The sequence below is a fragment of the Streptopelia decaocto genome (assembly GCF_964273445.1).
Source record: "Streptopelia decaocto genome assembly, chromosome: 8".
In the NCBI taxonomy this organism is placed as follows: Eukaryota; Metazoa; Chordata; class Aves; order Columbiformes; family Columbidae; genus Streptopelia; species Streptopelia decaocto.
The window spans coordinates 7,287,934-7,305,401 of NC_138662.1; the positions used below are offsets into that span (position 1 = coordinate 7,287,934).

The 17,468-nt window shown below is 43.2% G+C and overlaps 1 protein-coding gene across 5 annotated transcripts in view; it reads left to right on the forward strand.

Annotated features, from left to right (window-relative positions):
• Nucleotides 1–321: 321 nt before the first annotated feature.
• The window catches only part of RAD54L2 (RAD54 like 2), a 68,324-nt gene continuing 51,177 nt past the window's right edge, over nt 322–17,468 (forward strand). For 4 of the 5 annotated variants that reach the window (XR_014184788.1, XM_082060192.1, XM_082060196.1 and 1 more), the window contains exons 1-2: nt 329–450; nt 1,930–2,019. The gene's annotated coding sequence lies outside the window, so the exon portion shown is untranslated. Of the gene's footprint in view, nt 451–1,929; nt 2,020–17,468 lie in introns of all 5 variants that reach the window. The other variant, XM_082060193.1, reaches the window with a different exon arrangement.

A 17,468-nucleotide genomic window follows, 5' to 3' on the forward strand; every position in this document is an offset into this window, starting at 1 on the left:
GGCAGGCCCCGTATTCCCCGGCCGCGCTGGAGCTCCCGCCGTTACCCGCTCCCGGGCCTGCCCAGCGGGCGGATGGGGCCCGCGGGACTCCGGCGGGAGGCCGGGCCCTGGCGGCGCGGAGCGGCCCCGTCCCGCGGCGAGCGGGCCCTGACGGCCGAGCGGCGCGGGGCCCACCCAGGGCCGGGCCGCCCCGTCCCCGCCGCGCGGCTCCCGCCGCCTTCCCGCCCTCCGCGGCGGGGAGGAACCTTTCTCCGCCCTGCGGAACCTTTGCGGCGGAGGCGCCTGTTGCTGCCCGGGGGATCCTGCGGATGCTCCAGCGGGGGGTGGGGGGGGCCGGACGCTGGGTGATGCGGCCCCCGAGCGGCGGCTGAGCGCCGAGGCTGGGACGGAGGCGGGCGGGCGGCCTCAGCTCCCGGGGCCCGCCGCAGCCCCCCCGCCCCCCCGGCCGAGGTGAGAGCTCGGCGGTGCGGCGCCGTGGGGGCGCCGCTGCCACAATGGGAGCGAGCCGGGAAGGGGCGCGCCGGCGGAGGCCCGCGGCCGCCCGCCCCGCCCCGCCGGGGGTGTGTGAGCAGCGGCGTGGGGCGCCGGCCGCCCGGGCCGGGGGGCTGCGGGGGCGGGCGAGCGGACACCCGGGCGAGGGGGTGGAGGGGCAAAGGCTGCTGGGCCCGTGGGGGGTGGAGTGGGGGCAGCGGGGAAACAGCCACCCGGTGTGAGGGGGCGGGAGGGCGGCGGGGTAGCGGCGCGGCTCCTGGGGAGCCCGATGCCGGCGCAGCGGTGTGAGGGAGCCGGGGGCTGCCGGGCTGAGCCTGGGGGCGAGGGTTTGGCTGAGGCTGCACCCCCCGCGCCGGGCCCCGCCAGCTACTGTGGGAGCGGGGCGACCGGCCCGGGGACCGCCGAGCCCGGGCTTGGGGGGGCTCATCTCCCGCTGCATCCCGCCGCGGTTCGGGGCCTAAGCGAGTGTCTGATTTCGGGGGCGTGGGCGGGCCGGCTGCGGGGCTGCATCTGCCCCCGTGGGGTGTCGGGCTCCTCGGTGCCCACCCGCGCTGCAAGGAGGGACCCGAGCGGGGGGGCTGGCAGAGCCCGGCTGTGCCGGGCACAGCGCTTGTCCCGCTCCTGCTGCGGCTGAACAGCCGTAATCTGTAGGGCTGATAAACAGACACGCAAAGTAAAAATTTAGTGTCTGTGCGAGACTTGGTGGTGAGCTTTAGAGGGAGAAGTCTCGGTGTGTTGAGCTGTTATCTCTTGATCCTGTCTCATTGCTTTTTAACTTGCTCCCCCTATGGAATAGTTTATGGGCTGCTTTTGTTGGTGGTTACGTTGGTGACTGGACGTTTTGGTGCTCGTGTTTATGAGACACTTGTAAACTCCATTGATTTCCCCTCCTTCCACTTCACTGATTTGTACAAAACTGGTGCTTTAAAAAGTTCTCAGTACATCACCTTAGTCTGCAGGCGGGGAATTTTTATTGAAAAAAAAGTCTTTAAAAGGAAATAATGGAGCTCTTTTTTTTTTTACCTTTTTATGCTAATAAGATGTTAATGATCACATTTGCTTGTCTTTTTAACTTCGTTAACATTGGATATCTTTGTACGGTTACACAAATGTTGTGGTTACAAATAATCAATATAGCCCATAGGCAATGACTGCAGAAACTTCTGTATTGTTTTAAGATGTTCTTGCTGCCTGATCAAAGGTGGTAACTCCCCTCCCCAGGTTAGAGTAATGGACCTTGTGAGCAATTCTCTGTCTGCTTCAGTGCAAAATCAGTTATTTTAGAATAAACATCCTTTGTTTTGGTAGTTCTGCTCTAGGGGCAGTAGTGTCCAGCAGAGGGATGAAAACAAACCAGCCTGCTTAGGCCACTGCAGGTGCTTCTGATGGGAGCTCTGGAGCGGCCTTTGGTTTGCTAAGTGAGGCTTCTTTTCCCAGGTGTGAAGCTATACATCCTGAATACACAGAGCGAACAGCTCTTTTCCTGTGACCTTATCAGCATCAGAATATAGGAGTTGTTCATTAACGGTAGGTGCTGAATGTGAAATTTCCAAGAAAAATATAGTTGCTGCTTTAAGGAAAAGATTTGGTGGTTGTGTGATGTTTTCTGGGTTAACACTGCCTCAAACTGAATACCACCTTCTCCCCCTCCCAAAAGAAGATGAATGTTTAGCCACAGTGTTCCACTTGTACTACACTCGGGTAACTTCTGCATGCCTCAAATCTCTTGAAATTCCAATTTTGATATTTGAGAGTATTGCAGGTCCTGGACTGGAACATCATATGCTCTTTTGAGGAGAAAAAACAAACAATGTGTTTCCTGTCTTATCTCAGTAGTGGAGATTTGAGAAGTATAATCTGGCATAGAAAATGGTAACAGGTCATTTTAGTGTTCTCTGGGATCCAAGTCAATGTCGTAGAATAATTCAGGCTGGAAAAGTCCTCAGGAGGTGTCTGGTCAAACCTGCTGCTCATAGCGGGGTCAACACCAAATTCAGACCAGGGCTTTGTTCATTCAGGTATTCAACCTTCCAAAGATTTCTCAGTCTCTGTGTCCCTGTTCCAGTGTTTGACTGTCTCCACAGGGAAAGGTTCTTTCTCTATGTCAGGTCACAACCTCTGCTATTGCAGTTTATGTCTCCTGTCCTCCTGCCGCCTATCTCTGTGCCTCCCATCTTCTGGAGAACCTCCGTGTCTGGACAACCCCAGCTCTTGCAGCCTTTCCTCACACAGCAAGTGCTCTGTTCCCCTGAAGATCTTGGTAGTCCTCCACTGAACTCACTCGGGTTTATTTGTGTCTTGGTTGTACTGGAGTGTTCAAAACTGCACATGGTGTTTCAGGTGGGTGTGGAAACCGCCAAGTGACAGGGAATGATGGGTTCCTTGCTCATGCAGGCTGTGCTTCTGCTGGGGCAGCCCAGCATGCTGTTAGCTTGCACCACTGCCAGGGTACACTGCTGACTTGTGTTTAGCCTGCTGTCCAACCTGTGTCACATTTTGTGTTTGTATGTACCTGTATGTAACACACACAACTGTTGTATCTCACCCTCTGCCGTGCATCTCTGAAAAGAGCCTCCTTGACATGTATGTGAGCACATACCTGGGTGATACTTACACACATGCATCAAATCACACCTTCTGCAGCACTGAGCAGTAGTTCTTCCATCCTTTTCCACACATTGCAGTTGTTGCTAGTGGTGACTGTTGACTACCTGGCCTTTCCTAACTGTTCTGCTGTTGCACATACCCTGACTGGTTGTGCCTCCCAGCCCACAGGTCTGCCAGTTGTGTTGCTGTGCCTTTGTTTCTCAAAATTGTGTTGTTTCAAATACCTCTTTGAGATGTATCAGGTTACCGGGCTGAGAAGGGAGTGGCAGTGGAGTGAGACTTTTACCGTGAGGATTGAGTTGAATCTCATTTGATCAAATTCAAATCCAGAATTTAGTAACGTAGGAAATGTGTTTTCAGATAGTGTTGTTTATGGATGTCAGTTAAATGAAACATTTAAATGCAATATTTTTAAGAATGCAGTTAGTTGCAGTGCAGTTATGTTAGTGTCATTTCCTTGAACTTGTTTCCTTCGGGTGCTTAGAAGTTTTTGCAACATAACACTCTGCAGGACAAATATCCCCTGCTAATGAAGTTTCTTAGTTTAAACTTAATTCTGGAGAACACAGTTCCTTCAGAAGCTAAGTACCATTTGATATTCCTAGATACTTGGTACAGATATAATTTTGAGATGTGTGTTTTCTGTTTACACAAAATAATTTCTACATAATATTTTCCTGATTGTCAAGCATGTTGAGTTAATTACAGATGGGTTTGTTTCAGAGAATGCTTATTGCAAGATAGGAATTTGTTGTATTTAAGCAACATTTGAAGCTATATAAAAATAAGATAATCTATAGAGAGCTGCAGTTCCCCTCTGTCCCCCAAATCAGTGTTTATTAAGTACTTACCCCAACACAGAAGAAGTAGAAATCAATAGTTATGTTCAGACTTGTAGAACAGCATGTGTAGAATCTGATATTTAGGTAATTTGAAAAAAGCTTCATTTCTTATTAAATTTTAGAAACCTCTGTTTTCTAGGGTTTTATGCTTATGAAGAAACAGAATTCTGAAAATGAAGGGGGATGATAAAGTAGCAGTTGATGAAATCGAATGTCATTCCATAATGCGAGAAGGAAGAAGGTGGAAATACAGGTAGCCATGAGAGGGGAAAAATTGTTGAACAGGCACCTTTAGAAGCTGGTTTGACTTCTGAGAATATGGTAGTGTGTTTTGTTTTTTTTCAGTCATTGTTCTTTTGAACCTGCTAGCTGGTGACTTCTTATTCTAAGGAACACTAAGAAACTAACTGATCAGTATTTTATATGTGGTAACCAGCAAGTGCTGATTGCGCATATTTGCTATCAGAATGAGGATATCTGAAGTTGAAACAAGTTTTTTGGGGAAAATGAAGGGTGAAAAATGTATGCATTGATTTTAGCCATGCAGATATAAAACTTATCAAGAATGATTGCTTTGAAATATACCTCAAAGTACAGAAAATAGGCTTTTAGAAGTTCTTGAAGGCCAGGCATACCATTGACTCAACTTTATGTCTGAAGTGGAATAGCAGAATGTCAGTTTAGTCCTGCAAGCAAGACTGATTCAGTCCTATTGTAAACTCAGAGCAGCACTCATAATTTAAATCTTGTTCTTGCTCAGTGGTAATGCTGGAGTTGGGGTTACTCTGACACCTTTAAAAATCTTGTGGCATTTTGAAGGTAACTAGAACTCATTTGAAGGAGGAGGGGAAAAAAGAGAAGTATTACATCACTTATAATTTAATAGCAGCATTTTCAGCATGCTCTGTAAGTGGGAGCAGCGATTTGAAGCACTCTGTGTTGGCTTGTCCCAAAGCTGCTATTCTGCAGATGTATCTGCAAGTTTGAATGCAGAAACGAAGGAAGATTGAACCAATTTAGGTATGAGTAACAACTGATTATTCAAACATTAGAACAAACATAAAGGCTGGTGTGAACCTGTCTGGAGGGAGTATTGACTCTGTGCTTGAGAAAAGCGCTGAATAACTTCATGGCAGAAGATGTTCAAGGATGCAGAAATCTTGAGGCGAAGACTTTTAGCCAGTTGCTTGACAATGAGGCTGAAGAAATGTTAGATACTGTCAGCATGGCTTGTGGTATAATATATATATGTGTATATATATATATATATATATATATATATATATATATACAGTGTTCAAACCTTATAAATAGAGCCCTCTGCTACTGTCCTAAATCCTAGGAGGGGTTTTTGATCTGCAAAGTGCAGTTAGCATTGGCTTCTTGAACACCTATTTGAAAGGGAGGAGAGTTGATTAGGTGAACCAGCTTCTTGCTGATATGACTTGATGTGACTCTGTCCTCCTCCGCCCCCTTCATGTGCACACGCAGCGGTGCTGGTAGAAGCCTCATTAGATGCAATGTGCTGGCACAAAACACTTTCTACTGCCATGACTTAAATTTCTAGCCAAGGATTAAGCATATTAACAGAAGCTCTCCTCTGCCACTGTAATTAGCGCTACGCTGGTGGACTTTTGCTGGCAGCTAAGTAAAAAATAATAGCTGGAAAAGCTCAATATACCCACATGCTTTCTTGTGTTACAAATACATCAAAATCTATGCTGAACATGAGAGGACTTTGATTGAGGCCTAACATGCAAAACAATGCAGTTTACACAACAAGAGAGCCTTAAGAGGGACATTAAACTTAGAAAAGCAATTAAAGAGGTTTTGTAATGATTTGGCAGTTTACAGGCAGATAACTTTACTCTGGCATTCTCTGTGGAAAGCTAGCTTGATCTAATTAACAAAGAACTGGAGCTATATGGGGGCAGAATTGATTAACAGGAACTACAGAACCCTTCCATTACTTAGCCAATGTGGATGGTCGTGTACAAAGAATTTGTAGGGCAAGTACAGTGTATCATTGAAATGTGGTGGATGTAATACGATCTTGACTTGTACTTTCTTCCCTTGGCAATGAAAATTTTTACCCAAAATTTTTGCTTGTGAAGAAAGCTTTTCTAGCCCATGAGAACCATGGAAATCATGTTTTAGGTAAAAGATAATTCATCAAAAGATTTTCTTCAGTCTCTGAGAAACTCAAGCCTTGTCCCTGATATCAGCATCAATTAAGTGTGGGCTATTATATTTGGAGTTGTTGAATCTGCAATAAATAGGTTATTAAAGTGTATTGATTTCATGTGAGTTCCACTAGCTGTATGCTGCACCCAAGGGCTAATAAAAAGACAACCAATCAAACCTCAAACCAAACAAAATTTATGAACTGGACAAAGCCTGAAAAGGGGCTGTGGGGTGGCAATGCTCACGCAGCCTGAGTCAGCATGGAAACCAGGATGTTACTCAAAAAGGAGTTGATTGAGGAGGGCTGGTGGTAGGGTTTACTCAAAATTAGTGAAATAAAGGAAACTGCTACATGGCTGGTGAGTGTCAGTGCTCTGGAAGATCAAAAAGTTGTAATCAAAACTCTTGTATCAAACATATACTTGGATATGGGATTTGTGTGATGATTATATTCCCATTCCTTCTGCAATACTAATCAATAAGGGTATTGTTGCAAAGTGAACCTTGTTCAACAGATATGTTTTCGTGTATGGTCAGTTAGTCAAAACCTAGATTAAAAATAGCAGATGTGGGAAACAGAAAATGAATGGAGGATGTTTCAGGGATTTATAGTAGTCTAGTGGTTTGTAGTATTTTGTTCAGTGGCCTGGAAGAAAACATGAAATTGGAGCTGATCAAATTTGTGGATTATGTAAAGGATGCAGTGAGTGGTGAAGCATGAAGAAGGAATGGCAGCTGTACAGTGTCCTTCAGATTGTGTGGGTAACTGAGTCTAATATGGCCAAATGTGTGTTTATAGAGATGGAGCATAAAGTTATGCGTGTTGTGGGAAAGACTGGAGGCTATCGGTCTAGAAAAAAGAATTGTGCTTCCAGAAACTGGAGACCTTGGAGAGGAGGGCAGGAGCTCAGCATATATATACACACACACACACACACACACACACATATATATATATATATGTATATGGCCATATGTGAGTCCTCAGAGTAACACTGTAGATAGGAGGACTACTAAAATAAGCTGATTACTTTTTTAATACTAATGTACATCCATAATAGCAGGAAATACTGAATAAGGACAGAGGGGTGAAATCAGTGAGGAAATATTTTGACCTGGTTTAATGCTGACATTTTTTAATGGAATTTTAAAAGCAAGGAAGATGATGTAACGTTTGGTGTTGCTTGGGCGATTAAGTCACTCATTATAAAACTTTTTCTTAAAGTGCTCAATTGGTTTAGCTTATCGTGAGATATTTAAAAGTTTCTCAATTTTCTTTGGGGAAAATAAGCTGTGTACCAAAAGGCTCTTTAATTTAGTGGAAAAAGGTATGGTATCAGCCAGTGCCTGGAAGTTAAAAATATTATTTCATAGTCTAGATGACGTTGTTTATTTTTTTTTTTAAAGGTGATCATTGTAACTTAGAATGGTTCTGAAAGTAATGATCTTTTTGTTTCTAAATCTGTTGCTGGTCTCTCTCAGTTTTTAAATATTTTGGAATATAGTTTTCCTTAAAATATACTGTCACTTTTAATGGAATCCTCTAGTTTTTCAAGTCTTGCTGCTTTAACAACACCTGTTGTTATTATTGTGGAAAAATTGCACCACAAGAACTGGAGTGGCATCAGAGATGAAAATGAAGAAGCTGTGATTTAGGTAACATTTTTTCCCGACTTCCTTAAGGAAGCTCCAAACTGATACAGAAAAAAACCCTTTGAATATAGACACTCTTTCTAGATTTTCAGAAATAATGAATCTTCCTTTTAGACTTCAACTTGTATGTTTTTAACTTAATTAAAAAAATCTTCACCTTGACCTTACAGAAAATGGATTCAAAAGTTGAAATTTCTCATGTCTTTTTCCTTGAATAAAAATAATATTGCTACTTTGCCGTCTTTAGGTTTCAGGTTAGCTGGGTTGTATGTTATATGCTAGCCAAAAGAAACTCATGCATGGCTTTTTGATTTGTGTTTATCTTAGAAATTAAAAAAGTGCAATAAAAAAGGACAGGACAGAGGGGAGTCAAACAGTTTTTGGCTGTTCCTCTGCGAAATCACATCAGTTTTGTGCTGCTGCTCCCCATGAGGATTATAAGGTAACTCCACCTCTCATTATTTACAGCAGGGAAGATTGAGGGAGAACAGCGTTAATTGTCCAGGAGTCTGGGTGAGATTTTGGGGATGGGGGAAGGATTGTAGAACCCAGGAGATAAAGATTCCATTCTTTTTTTCTACTTTGTTTTGTCCTGCTCTGCTAGAACTCTTCCTACATCCTATACCAGACAGGTGTGTTGCTCAGAGCTGCTGAGGGGACCTGTCTCTTCTCTCATCACTCGTATCTTCACTTGTCTGTGATATTATTCAGTATGAGGTTGTAAACGAAGGGGTTACCTGTGACCACGGTCAGAAAATGGAGACCATGAGTAGCAGCTTCTGAAGTGGCAGTGACTTCGTTCCTGACAGGAGAAGGGATGAGCGGTGGCTTTGAGGACTTCATGACAAAGAGGGTTCTGCCCCCTTGAGCAGTTTGTGGGAAGTTCAAGTGCTGAGTGAAATAAACACAAAGCAAACAGGGAGCATGCGTGAGAGGCTACATATACCAGATCTATCTATGGCCAGATCTCTATGGTGGCCCTTGGTTGCATGGGATGGGTTGGGAGGGTCAGCCTCAACTGCAGAAAGCACTGCGTGCCAGGAGCCCTGCATTTTAAGCAGGCGGCAAAGTATAGTGGATGTTGGGAGCAAAGCAAAGGTTTCCGAGATCAAGAATAAAATAAAATATTTGCTGAAAATGTCAGGGAAAGGTCTACATTCTAGGACAACTCAGGAATATCTGCTTATCCCAGATGTAATAAGACACAACATGAAAATGAAGAAAGGTAGAGGGCTGAAGGAAGTGATTTTCTTCCGGTACTAACAATTAGCCCTTGATCTCAGGCAAGGGCATCATGGCCAAAGCAAATTCCTCTTCATGAGGTCAAAGCAATTACCCATTTGTTCTCATGGTGCAGATTATGTCACTTCCCTTTGTCACCATGTAGACATGTTCCTTTCATGAGTCCTGCCTGAGTGTGTTTAGGAGAGGACCTGCCCTGACCTGGAGAAATTTCAGTCACCAGTTTCTCTAGGTCAGGGCAGCTTATCTCCTGCTCCCCAGAACAGAACCTTATCCTTTCTTTGTGCTAGTACCCACATGTAACTGCAAGGACCTGCGCACAAGGGCTATCAATAAGTACGTTAAATGTTAAGGACTTACATGAGAAGGTCTATCTGTATTTTGCTTTGAGCAGTTTTAAAGTATTTGTTATGGGGAGAGAGATGTTAACAGTGCACAGTGAGAGTCTCTAACTGTGTGGTATAATTGATGGTACTTTTGTCCTTTGAGTGGCAATTGCATTGATTTTTCAATTAGAAAAAACCAACCAAATGAACTTCAAAAATAGATACCTCTCTGCACAAACCACATAATGATGCCGTGACTATTTAAAGAAGGGGACAAATGAGAGGATTAAATATGAGAATGTTCATGTCTCACCTCAGATACATGCACGATCCTTTTGATCGGTGATTGCAACAAAGGTAAGGAAGTTTTATCACTTTCTTAAGTCAAAACGCTGTCTGTCCCCTGTACGTGGAGCACCATTCTGGCTGCTGAGACCACAGCCCTGCGGACATTGATGCCAGCTTGATCTGGCCATACCCAGGGCTGCTTGTTCCCACCCTCTTGACTGTTTTTTTTTTCCTTTGTGCCTGCACAGCTATTCATGCAACATTGTAGTAAATCACCTTTGGGAACTGGATTTTGCTTGTGGGTTGTTTTTTTTGCCGAATCAGTTTGCTGTGCGGCCGCGCAGGCCGTGGTGCTGGCACAGTCCGGATGGGTGCGCTTGGCGGGAGAGAGCAGCTGCTGCAGAGAGTGTCCGAGGCCTGAGAAGCTGCAGTCAGCAGAAGGGAAAACGGGTAATTTAATCAAGGACAAATGTTTATTACCCTTCTGGTGCCAGTGAAATCTGAAAACTGCCTGGCCATGTCAGGGCATGTCACTGTCTCTCTAACCGGTGGGATTAGCATCAGGTTTTGGTTGCCATCTTGTGTTTATCACTGTCTTTTGTTTAGTCTTTGCATCAGTCACTGATGAAAGACACAGCACTGGTAGTATAGTGTAACTGTCCAGAGGCTGAGATTAGTCTTGCAGCATCACTACTTGTGTGAAAAATGACTGGCTGTGGCTTTTCCTTTCCAGAAGCAGTTGGATGTTCCTCTTAAAAAAGTGCCAGGGTTGTGGAGTCATCTCAGCGACCCCTCAAACACAAGTGTCCGGGCTTAAGAAATAAGAAAAGTCAGATTGTTTTTGCAGGGTATGTTGGGGTGTGGGAGGTAGGAGGAACAAAGAGTATTTTCTTAAATTAAGAAGTTGTTGTAGGAGTGGTGTCATTGGTTGGGTTTTCGGTTTCTTGTGTCAACAAATTGAGGGAACAGGACCAAAAAATAAACCTTACAAAAATCTGTGCCTTGCAACCCTTACCCTAAACAGGGTAAAGCAATTGCCTTGAAAACTGGACAGCAGAATGACCGTTGCATAGAATGACGGCCTGGGGTTGAAAAAGCAGGATGCCTTTGAGATTAGATATTTGGGAAAAAGCTTTTATGCCAGAAGAGATTTTGTTGCCGATTTTTCCTCAATCCTAGGACATAATCCTCTTATCTCTGGAGGAGAATTTCCTGGGGAAGCTGTTGGTTTTTTTTTGGCGGGGGGAAACTCTTAGCTCTGGACAATGCATACCAAGGTTTGCCCTAGCCAGCATTTTTAAGTTTCTATCCACTGTAACTTCACATCCTGTTCTCCAAGGAATGTGAGCAACTAAGGCCTTTATTATGTGATCTGAATTTGTTTATTCTATAATGACAGTAGTTAACTACTTGAGAGAAATAAGAGTCAGATAATGAGCAGAGAACACTGAGGAAATGGGTGATCTGCTTAGTCATGCACACTCTGTAAGAAATATTTTTTTTCTGACTCTCTCTTAAAAAATTGTTTAGAGGTGCCTTTTTCTTTCTCCTGTACTTACCACAGCACTTGTGAAACACAAGGAAGAGAGGAGATCTTATATTTCAACTAAATCAATATTTCTAGTCAGTGAAATGCTTATTTTAACAGAATGAGGTACAGATCTGTGAGCCTCCGCTGCTAGCATGGAACATTTTGTGAATATTTTTATATACATTCATAGCAACAAATGCATCCAGAGGTGTGCCCGCTAGAAAGTCCATTTACCATTTAGTACCATTTACGTCCTTCATCCCTAGCAGAGAGAGAACTATGAATGAAATTAAGTGAGGTTTTACAGTGTTGCTAGTAAATCTGCTCTGGAAATGCCATGTAAACAGTTTTCTCTGTTAAATAGTGCTAATAATTGTACCCAAGAACTCCAATCAAAAGAAAAGTTGTACTTAGTGTTAAAATTTCTGAGTTCAGCCCAAATCAATAATGATTAAGAGTTCCTACAATTGGGCAAATGGGTAGCTTGAGTAAAATGACTTGGCAGCCTGGATTCAAGGCTGGTAATTCAACTAAAAATTTGAGAGGGGGAGAGGAAAAATGAAGATGGGACACAAAATTCTGCCTCTGTTGTATTTCGGAAGATCGCAGCAGCTGAGTGTAGGGATGTTGACTTCTTAGAACATACGTCCCCTTTGCCTGGGATGGTGACATGTCACCACGAAGCAGGAAGAACCAACCTGCTGGCAGTTCCTTCTCTCCTTGCTCGCTGGGTACAGCTGCCGGTCAGGCAGTGTTTGCAAATGCTAAATGAGTTCTGATAGAAAAAGCGGTCACTTGGGGAAAGCAGTGAACTGAAACTTGCACTTATCTTTGAGAGAAAGAATACTCAAAAGGTTGTGGTGTTTTGAAGATCACAGCTGAATGCTCTTTATAGTTCTGTTTCTGAATCTTGGAAACATAACATTTGGATTCTGCATGGGTGTGAGTATCTCTACAGTGTTGTCTGTTCAGTAAGAACAAGTACTACAAAAGACATTCCTGGCAGTTATGAAAGTGAATTTATACCTTTGGGAAGTAGTGGCATTTTTACTCTGAAAGAGTTGTGTCTGTAGCCAGCAGCTCCTTCTGTAGGTGACTGTCATGGTCCTTATTCACCATATGGTGTCTTTTAATGATTTGCTAATATGTCCATTTTCAATTGTACCTTCCTGTCTTAGCATTGGATATGCCTGTGCTCATTTGTAATAGTAGTTAATGTCCTGTTTAACGTACATTGGGACTGGATAGTTGAGTGTGTTTACCAAAAGGGTATGGTGACCCACAGGGTATATTATCTTTCTGTTAATATTTGTGTATCTCCTTAGCCAAACTTGCATTGTGCTGCTTTTAAAGCTCTTTTGAAAGTAAGCTCAAATATGCAGAGTCATATACTCACAATTTTATAAGATAAAAATTCTAATATGTATATCATGAGACTCATAGCTCAGTTTCTTTTGTGAAATAATACTAATTATCTCTGATTGGGGTGTTTTTTGTGTGTGTATGCACACAACAGTGTGTTGGATGGTGAGAGGCAGTGAGCTGCATTCTTCTCCCTTGCAGGCCTGTCCAAACCATTGGGAGGTTTTGAGCTAGTGAGATGCAACCAAAGCGGTGCTTCCATTTCTAAGGACAAAACCACAGGAGGCTACTTCATCCCTTTGCTTTCCGTGTGAGCTGCCTATAGTGTCAATTTTAAGTGTTTTCAAAACAAATGTGTTTGTGCAGGATAGATAATGATCTGTGCAACGGTTTTATTTTGGCCTGTTTAGTGGGAAAGGCGAAGATCAACAGGTTTTGGTGACTTTGTTCTCAAAACCAGCAAAAAGTGACCTTTATAAGTGTGACTTACTGGAAATTTTTCCAGCACTGTGCAAGTAGAATGTAGGGAATGACTCTGAAAGAAACTCCTGTTTCTGACAGTTTTTAATTCTTTAATGGATTTTTAATCTGCAGTGGAATCCAATAAAAATCAGTATGTCTGATTGTTTGACAGACTAGAGCGACTGGGGTCTAACATATGCTAATTGTCATCTTCATATCATGGGAGTTCAAAACTGTTTATTTTAATTTCCTCCTACTTCAGGATTTTTTGGTTTTTGTCTTTCTTTTTTTGCTCTTGTTCAAGTTTCTTTGGTAAACTGTAGGTGGCATAAGAAATGCTTTCTTGTCGCTCGTGTAATTATCATTGCTGGAGGTGGGGTAGGGAATAAAGAGGAACAAAACCATGTTGAATTCTTCCTTTTTCTAAAAACTGCATAAACCAAGAGGAAGAAGGATGAGGCACTGAAAACAAACTCCTGGTCCCCTGCAGCAGTTGGTAGTCAGGTGCAGACATATGACCAAGGGAAGAGTGAAGTGGTGCTTACTTTGTGATTGGTTGGTGACAGTGTGACGCGTGACTGGTGTCAGTCTCACTGGGGATGCTGGGTTGCCCTGGACCGTGGCTGGTGGGAACCCTGGTTTCATGAGCAGAGACACAGTGACAGGTGTGAATTATTCCTCGTAATGAAATGTGCTTCTCTGGGGGGCAAAGAACAAGAGCGTGTGGATGGGGTGATGCTGAGGGAACAGGATAGATCAACTAGACCTTTCAGCATCAGGAAAACATGCAATTTTCCTCATTCTGAAAGATGAAAACATTGTTCATGAGCTATATCAGTCTGTTTCTGTAGGGTACTCTTCAAGGAGGTAAGCCCGAAGCCACAGCTTGTCTTCATAGGGTGACAGTGACTGATCTTTACTTGAGAGGGGATTAGCTCTTTGCCTCTTCACTCCTCTCTGTTCCACTGCTTCTGTTTATATAATTTATTCTTGATTTATTACATAACTTCTTATCTGGCACCTATGTATATCAAGAGCTTAGACTCCTAGAGGGATCTTTTAGTTATCTGGATCTTCCTTTCTCGTGGGAATTGGCTCACCTCTGGCCATAGTTTGGGTACGCACAAAGAGAAGGCTTAGCACGCCTCTCCTGGGAGCTGATTTTTAAAATCTATCTTTTGGAATTTGAGAATGGTTATCATTAATGCAGGGTAAGCGAATTTGCCCCAAATTAATCCACTATATAAAATGTATTGATTATAATTTGGAATCCTGACATGCCATGCCCTACTGTTGGGTCTTCCCCATAATTTGAAATCTTTTATCAGGATTTTACTCCTCTCACAGGTACTGGTTATTTTTGTATAGCTATAGCACCATGGGCAAAACCTGTAAAAGCACACTTAAAAGTGCCTTTTATGTTGAAATACTGTTTGCTTGGACTAGATGATCTTTTGAGGTCTCTCCCAATCCCTAACATTCTGTGATTTTGTGAAAGCAGAAACAGTGATGAGGGAAGGAAAGTTTCCTTTTCTCAACATATTCTTTAGCAGGGAATGCAAGTGCCATTTATACAGGAGTTACCAGAGCTAAAAATGGGGGTTGAGTGAAGTAAGAGACAAAATTTCTGTTCATTTATGATGGTGTTAATCCAGATGAGTATCAGTAATTACTGGAAACAAAACTGATCACATGCTTCTTACCTCAGCCTGAAATTGTATGTTGTACAAACCAAACCGCTCCTCTAGACAGTGAGGGTGTTATGAGTATTTCAAAGAAAGAGCTGATTTATATGAAGCCAATTTCTACTTTAGTGTGATCAAATCGAGTTGCTTTTAAAAGCAATGCAACATTGTTTAGGCAAATAATTATATACATACACACGTATACAAACACAAAAATAGTTTGCCCATTTCTGCTGGCTCTGTCTAGAGGTAGAGAGCTTGTCAGTGTCTTACAAAGTCTGTGTGGAAGTGAGCACTGACATCTTATAAAGAGTATTCAGGTTTTTTTTTCTTTAGAGGTCACAAACTATTGGCACTGTGGGCAGCAGGGTGTCTCTGCATCCCTTAGGAAGGGCGGAGGGAAAGGAGGCTGTTCGGCAGCGGCTGGTGCCGGTGTGCGCGGTGGCTGGTGCCGGTGTGCGCGGTGGCTGGTGCCGGTGTGCGCGGTGGCTGGTGCCGGTGTGCGCCGCTGTCACTGGTCCGGGTTGTATAAGGATCGGCAGACGCTGCCATTGACTCATGCTGGCTCTTTTTGTTCAGGATCACGGTGGGAGCCAACCCTTATGTAATGTTCATTGTCACATTCGCCGTTCCAGCACTGTCATGTCAGCAGAGAGGAAGGATTAGCTCTCCCTTTTCTTTCTTTATGGGTTGGTTTTAGTTTGTTTTTTGTTTTGTTTGCTTTCTTCCACCCCTTCTTGCAGCAGCTTTTGTTTTTGTTGTCTGGGAACAACCAGTTTCAGGCTGTTTTTAGTGTTGTGGTGCCTTTTAGGAAGGAGATTGTTACCCTAGAGAGAATAAAAGAGCAGGTCCTGCAGCTGATACATGGAAGTGTTTTTCAAAGCACTCTCTCGTTCTTTCTCTCAATTCCTGCTCCCCACAAATCACAGCGGGCTCCTTAATACTCGCGTCACATGTGGGCAAAGACGACATGCATTGTGCCTATATTTGCATGGGGTGGGGAGAAACGCACTTGCCTTCTTCAGAAGAGTGGTCCAGGGCAAGCAGATGCTCTCCAATTTATGATTTTACAAGCTGCTGCTTTTTCCTTTCTTCAGTTTAATGTTTCTGTAGTAAACACGTTGCTTAAGGGATCAATGCCACTTAGTTTTGCTGTGCTTGAACAAGAGAAAAGGAAGGAGGAGAATTGTTTTCTTCCTTCCCAGCCAGCAGTGCATGGCCACCAGTTATCTGTGAGTCACAGCTGAAAAACTGTATTGCTCAAGTCCTAACAGCCTCAGACTGCAAAGGAAGAAGGGATTTAAGTCACGAAGTAATCAATTAAGGATGGCTTTAAGTGCAATTTGGGGGGTTATCATTGGGGAAAAGAAGTTCCTGTTGATTTTTCAGTAAACACGTAAGTTTGCTTTGTTAAAAACATAAAGGGGATCTGCTAGACTAGTATTGGTCAGTAACACTGTTGGCTCTTTTTTGAGAAAATATTTATTCTTTTAATGATCCCCTCTCCCCCACCTTTTTTTACATGCTAATGTAAAATAGGGATGTTAATATGTTACATAATGTAAATTAGATAAGTTCTAATGTTTGTTAGAATCAAACTGTCCAAAACCACTGAGCTCAGTTTTATTTCTTATCTTATTTTTAAATTTAACAGAAAAGTATTCATTGTTATTTTGCAATAACCTTGAAAGTTATTACTTGCAAACTGTTACAGTTTTTTTTTTTATAGTAAAGAGAAGCTTAAGCTCATGACATTTTTTTTTAGTGATCCGTCTGTATGCTTTGTAATAATTCTTCATTAGTGACTGAAGGCTACATCTAAGGTACCAAAACTCTGCTAGCATGAGATCTAGTAAAAAAATAAGATTTCTCTCAACGAGCCAGCAGTTACCTTCGTACACATCCCATCTGAAGTGTTTGTGTGGGAGCCGAGTGTTCAAGAGAAATCTTATGGCCCCAACTATTTTGCTGTTTTGTTGCCAAACAAAATGAAACAAACAAACAAAAAAAAAACAAAACAGAAAGGAAAAGATAAGGAAATTTTTGCCATACAAAATGATTGTATAGCAGGAACTGGAGAGCGTTATGCAGCATGGACTTCGAAATACCTGTTTTTTTTAAACTGTCTGTGCAAATCCTCCCGTGATTTGCCAGTGTGCTTGATCCTGTTTCTATGGCCAGGCACCACAATGACCAACGTGAAGTCTTGGTTACAAAACAAGCTTTAAGGGACAAATCTTGATGAGTCCCAGATCTTGGGCTTGGCTGGAGGTTGGGGAGGTGATGGAATCCTCTTTACTGTTCAGCACCGTAGTAGCATTAGTGTTAAACCTGCCCTTTCTGGAGGGATTTGTATGGGATGGGTTTGTACTCAGGAATGAGCGTGTCCTGTGCCTGAATCACTTGTGTCGTAGCAGGCAAAGAGCTGCTGTAAAGCCATGTTGGCTTCTGTGGCTTCCTGGAGGTGCAGGGGAATCCTGCTTCTCCTTGCTCTGGTGGGGAAGGATGCCCTGTCCTGCATCCTTCCTTTGTACTTGTTTGTACTAGTTAATTAAATACGAGTTTAGGTTTTATATTGCTGACAAGGCCTCTACGGAAGCCGTGATGTCGCACAGAAATGGGTAAAGTCACCGGATCCCATGATGTTTGCTTTCACTTAATAGTTTCCTCATGGCCGGCTTGACCCTGTGGTGAAAAACTATCACTTAGAAGGGAAAAAGTTCATGTTCACTTTTCTTCCCCAACTTCATACGTAAGAAGAAATGGTGATTTTAAATCTTTGCAGAGTGAAATA